Here is a 6000-nt window from a genome sequence, read left to right as displayed (position 1 = left end):
ACCCATTTGTGAATTCTGAAATAGATACAGAGAAGCTTTCTGGAACTATTTTATAGACTACAACTATTGATTTCCTCTAAACTCTGCTGGGTGGAGATAGAGAACAACTTGATGCTTAGTCCTTTTTAGATTAGAGGAAATATGTTTTAAAACCCATATCTTATGTTAATTTTTAGCTAGAATCCATGAGTAATGTAGCACATTCAGCTCCCTACATCTAGTTATTTGGGAGTGTTACTATTTAAAAGACCTAAAGCAGATTGGACATCATCAAGAACACAGCCAGTAAAAAATAAAGCATGACTAATCAGGGATTACTATGGGCCAGGCAACACCATGGTGAATTTAAGGGTAGAAGAGCTAAAGAACAGGGGTGCCTGGATGGCTCGGTTAAGCGGCTGCCTTCGGCTCAGGTCATGATCTCAGGGTCCTGGGATCAAGCCCCACATCAGGCTCTCCCCACTCGGCAGGGAGTCTGCTTCTCCCTTTCCCTCTGCCTGCCGCTCTGCCTACTTGTGCTCTCTCTCTCTGTCAAATAAATAAATAAAATCATTTTTAAAAAAAGAAAAGCTAAAGGACAGTTTTAGGGTTCAAGGGTTTAGATGTTTACCATAATGATGGACCAGCTTCCTAAAGGCGACAATTACAGAAAGAATGAATGCTGGTATAGGAGACACTGAGAGAGCAGTTGGAAAAGGGAATTACAGATTATTGTCATTTGTAATCACTGTGATTCTAAACAATCCAGATTCACATTACAATCTAAACAGGTAATATAAGTCTTCACAGTAAATATGTATAGGTGTCTGTAAGTTTCTATAAGTATATGTTATAAAAACTAGGACTATAACTGTGACAATATCAACACATTTCATAATTGTTTATAAAGGAAAATTACCACACACTTCATTCAACAAGTATTTGATGAGCACTTCTTGTCAACTGCTGAGCTAAGTTTTGGAGTTGCAGTGGTAAACAAGTAAACAAGGCCCTATAGGAGGGAGACAGACAACAAACAGGTAAACAAATGTATAAATAAAAGGGATTGCTGTGGATAGTGGCAAGTGTTATAAAGATAATAAAATAGAAAGTGACAGAGAGGTGAGTGCTATCTTGGAGATGGTGGTTTCAGAAGATATCTCTGAAAAGATGACATTTAAGAAAATTTTTTAAATATTAACATATAATATATTATTTGTTTCAGGGGTACAGGTCTGTGATTCATCAATCTTACATAATACACAGCGCTCACCACAACACATACTCTCCCCAGTGTCCATCACCCAGCAACCCCATCCCTCCTACCCCCTCCACTCCAGCAACCCTCAGTTTGTTTCCCAAGATTAAGAGTCTCTTATGGTTTGTCTCCCTCTCTGGTTTCGTCTTGTTTCATTTTGAAAGGATGACATTTTATGCTGGGACTGAAAAAAAGAGTTGGCCAAGAAGATAAGAAGAACTGGTTGTTTTAGAACATGCCAAACAGAGGGACAGCTAGCAAAATGGCCTTAATTTGGGTACATGTTGAGTGTGTTCAAGAGAGTATCATAAACAAATTGTTAGTGGCCAAGTCATGTGGGACCTTAAAACTTCGGATTTTACTCTCATTACAAGGGGCAGATAATGGCGAATTTTAAGCTAGAAAAGAAAATGATCTGATTTACATTTTCTTTTTTTTTTTTTTTGATTTTTTTTTTTTTTGATTTACATTTTCAAAGGCTCCCATAGACCACTCTGTGGAGCATGGACCAAAGGGGTCAAGAGTAGAAGTAGGGTTATCAATTAGGAGGCTTTTACTACAGGCCAAGAAGTTAAATAAGGGTAAGAGTGAAGGTGGTGAGAGGTTATTGGAATTGGGAAATATTTAGGAGGTTTGGTCAAATAGATTCACTGATGGATTGGATGTGAGAAGCCAGGAAGACTGGAAACAAGATTGACTGAGGTTTTTGGCTTTATCAGTTATGTGAATGATTATGCTAATAACCAAGATAGGGATGACTGAGTAAAGATGATGTCACAGAAGTAATGGAAAGGGGGTACAAAAACTCCCTATATTTACATGGATGGGCTTTGCAGAAATATCCTTGAATGTCCTTAAATGGAATGAAAATTTTGTGGATATGTTCACACAGACTTTAAGTGGGAATATGCAAAAGTGTCGTTATATTCTTAAGAGAATTTGAAAAGTTAACTTTGGAAAGTAAAGTCAGCCACTTCTTAACATCTTGCCTTCTGGCTTTTCTTTTTCTTTTTTCCTTTCCTTTGTGTTTACAATTATGTGAAAGTAGAGAAGAAAGATCAAAGTTGTTATTAGAGAATTTAAAATATATGTAAAGAAAAGGACACATTTTGAGAGTTGGTCTTTTTTACTTCATTGAGAATATAAATATATACAGGATAGACCTAAAAATACTTCTGGATTCCTTTTTAATTTCCTTGTATATTCAAGATCTTTTGGCATTCCTTGGTATAGGCTATGCTCTGCCCTTCCTGGTCTCCCCTAAACAGACATTTTCTTTGCCACGTCCAAGGGACATTTTTTACCTCGGGTTTTTTGAGCTCTCCCACTGAGGTATAACTAAGAGTATCTCTTATAATCCTTTCTATAAATAGGCATTACATTAGTTGTGTTGAATCAAGAAAACAGAACACTATGAATAGTATGGAATAAGGGACTTATTATAGGTATTAGAATTAATACAATTGGGGCACCTGAGTGACTCGGTTAAGCCTTCAACTCAGGTCATGATCTCAGGATCCTGGGATCAAGCCCGCGTTGGGCTCCCCACTCAGTGAGAAGCCTGCTTCTCCCTCGCCCTCTGCCTGCTGCTTCCCCTGCTTGTGCTCTCTCTCTCTCTGTCAAATAAATAAATAAAATCTTAAAAAAAGGGGCACCTGGGTGGCTCAGTCGTTAAGCGTCTGCCTTCAGCTCAGGTCATGATCCCAGGGTCCTGGGATCGAGCCCCACATCGAGCCCCACATCGGGCTCCCTGCTCTGCGGGAAGCCTGCTTCTCCCTCTCCCACTCCCCCTGCTTGTGTTCCCTCTCTCACTGTCTCTCTCTGTCAAATAAATAAATAAAATCTTTAAAAAAAAAATCTAAAAAAGAAAAAAAGAATTAACACAATTGTGAGAGACGCTGAGGAAAGAAAGATCTGAATGTGAATAGTTGGAGGATTAGAGAAAAATCACTTACAAAGGACCACAAAAGGAGGTGTGAAAAACTCTGTGGAATGCTGCTGCCTTTGTGTCTAGTGGGGGGCCTGAAGTTATTGTAAATCAGCAGGTCAGAAAGAATCAGGAAGAGAAGCTGGACAGACATTAGGGTAAAGCAAGGACACGTTTTTCTTCCACAAGTACAAACTGGAACCTGTGCTGGTCACTCATTATGTCAAACTCCAAGGAAGCAGACCTTGGGCCCGCAGAAAAAGTTGCTGCCTTTGACCATCTTTCAACACACGCTACAGGCACAGGAACTGGAAAAGTTAAAGGAGGCCATCTTATGGGAGATAGAGAAGCTGTGGGCCTCGGTGCTAATCCATGTGAACAAGGTGAGCCAGAACATCAGTAACCACACACACACACACACACACACAGAAGCTCGTGCATGTGCAAGGACACAAGGGTGTACTGAGCAGTGCTGCCTGAGGCCCGGCATCAACCCTCTGAGCGTAATGGCTGCTATTTCTCCCTTCCAAATCTCATGCAAATTTCTCTAACGGCCAGCTCTAAACTGAAACTACTAACGGGAAAGAAATTCTAGAAACCACAGTTGCAGCTGAATTGACACAGTATGAAATTATCAGTTGTGCTGTTCACCCAAATACCATGAGAAGGAAGATAGTGATTCACCTCAACCCCAATCATGGCTTTCGTTAAAAAGACATGGAGTGAGGTTGGATGTATTTAAGGCTTACAAAATGTGACGGGACAAAATAATTCAATGAACTCAACTTTCTGGTTCTAGCCATGCTACTGTTTCATCTAAAATTCTCAGACATTAGGACTAGCACTTGCATAAGTTTTCATAAACTTGGGCTACTGTTGTTAGTAAAATGTTGGCCTGGGTGGATCATAGCTTTGACTCAGTCATAATTCCTATGTGCCTATGTAAATAAAATGGGTCAAGATTATTCAGTTTTATTGTCCTCTCTAATTCTGCTACAGCCTTTTATATCTGGCTTCAGGGTAATGTTTTATAAATAGTAATCTTTGCTTTCTTGTAGCAACACTTCAGTGTCTTAGAAGGAAGTAATAGGAAATTGATGTACTTATTGTTTTCTTTCCCTTTTGAGCCATAATTTCCATACATGACAGATCTCATCTTCTTTTAACAAAATGTGTTTGGGGCGCCTGGGTGGCTCAGTCGGTTAAGCGTTTGCCTTGGACTCAGGTCATAATATCAGGGTCCTGGGATCAAGTCCCGCATCAGGCTCCCTGCTCAGCAGAAAGTCTGCGTCTCCCTCTGCCCCTCCCCCTGCTCATGTACTCGTGCTCTCTCTCCCTCTCAAAAATAAATAAATTTTTAAAAATGTGTTTGGGTGCCTGGGTGGCTCAGTTGTTTAAGTGTCTGCCTTTGGCTCAGGCCATGATTTCAGGGTCCTTTGAATCGAGTCCCACATTGGGCTCTCTGCTCAGGGGGAGTCTGCCTTACACTCTCACTCTCCCTCTCTGCTCTCCCTCTCTCTCCCAAATAAATAAAAAAATAAAATCCTTAGAAAGAAATGTGTTTATCAGCTATAAGACACCATTTTTCTTTGATAAAAAAATAAAGTACCTTTTATCTATGAGAGAATTTTCTGTCAGAAATCTTACATGGCAAGACAAATGACAATATTAAAATTTTTTTCTAAGATGACTTTTCATATGAGAGATGATTTCCTTAATGAAGAGATGCAATCATTCCTAACTGTTGGAGACATAATTTACACACTAGGCAAAGAGAAGTCCAAATTTGAAATTAATGGCATACAAGAGAGCAGTTCTCACTGTCCAAGATCAGCCCATAGAGGTTTACTTGAAGGACTGTTAATTTCTTTACATTTCAGAAGGGGGGGAAAATGATAAAAGAGGAGGTAAATATCATCCCCAAATAAATATCAGGTATTATAATAGAAAAGTTGTAAAGAGAAAAAAATTCATATTAACACAGTCTTCAGTTCCCCATAGCTAAATTATTAACGAACTGAGAAATGACAAAAGTTCATGCACAGAAGAATTGAAAATAATATATTCATGTTTTAGTCAAATTCAGTTCTAGCCCCAAATTTCATATTTCCCAAAAAAGGAATATCTCGGGACATTGACAAGTTATAGCTGACACATCAAGACGAAGTAGAAGCTTCATACTAAAGTAAGGCTCCAGACCCAAATTCAGATATTTTTATTATTTTTAATTCCAGTATAATTAACATACAGTGTTATATTAGTTTTAGGTGCACAATACAGTGAACAAGTTCAGATTTTAAAGGAAATGATAACAAAACTCTTGGACCTCTCAGGTCCTCCATCCCCAAAGGGTAGGGAATAGGGGATGCCTGTTCCCTCTCCTCACTTTCATTTGGATATGCAGGGGCCTCCAAGAAGCCTACTGAGAAAGCACACTGTCTTATCCCTGCAGTGGTGAGGCTTAATGAGTACTCTGATTCCCTTCCAGAGAAATCAAGAAGTCAAGAGATCAGCTTACCAAATGCTGTGGTGCTAAAGGAGAAGAGGTTCTATTGTTTGGAGATTGGCCTGCACTCTCAAATTTGCCCAGGTAAAGTCTATATGAGGGTTTCCCATAGCTGGATGTGGGCCATATATGTAGAAGAGCTCAACTTGGATTCAGTTCGATAGAGCTACTGAAAGGGACCAAGGGGTCTATCCACAAGGATAGGATCTAAGTGAATCCCATATGTCTAGAGGTAGCAAGGGTGGAAAGATCAAGGCAGCATTCAAACACAAATTTATCTATCAGGAAACCAGAGGTGAGAGACCCCAGTGGTAGGACTCTTTCAAGTAC

This window comes from Mirounga angustirostris, unplaced genomic scaffold (genome assembly GCF_029215605.1).
Source record: "Mirounga angustirostris isolate CCGP_5_RB_7025 unplaced genomic scaffold, mMirAng1.0.hap1 SCAF_12, whole genome shotgun sequence".
Taxonomy (NCBI): domain Eukaryota; kingdom Metazoa; phylum Chordata; class Mammalia; order Carnivora; family Phocidae; genus Mirounga; species Mirounga angustirostris.
The sequence above is the reverse complement of the archived record's forward strand: the minus strand, read 5'-3'. Positions refer to the sequence as shown.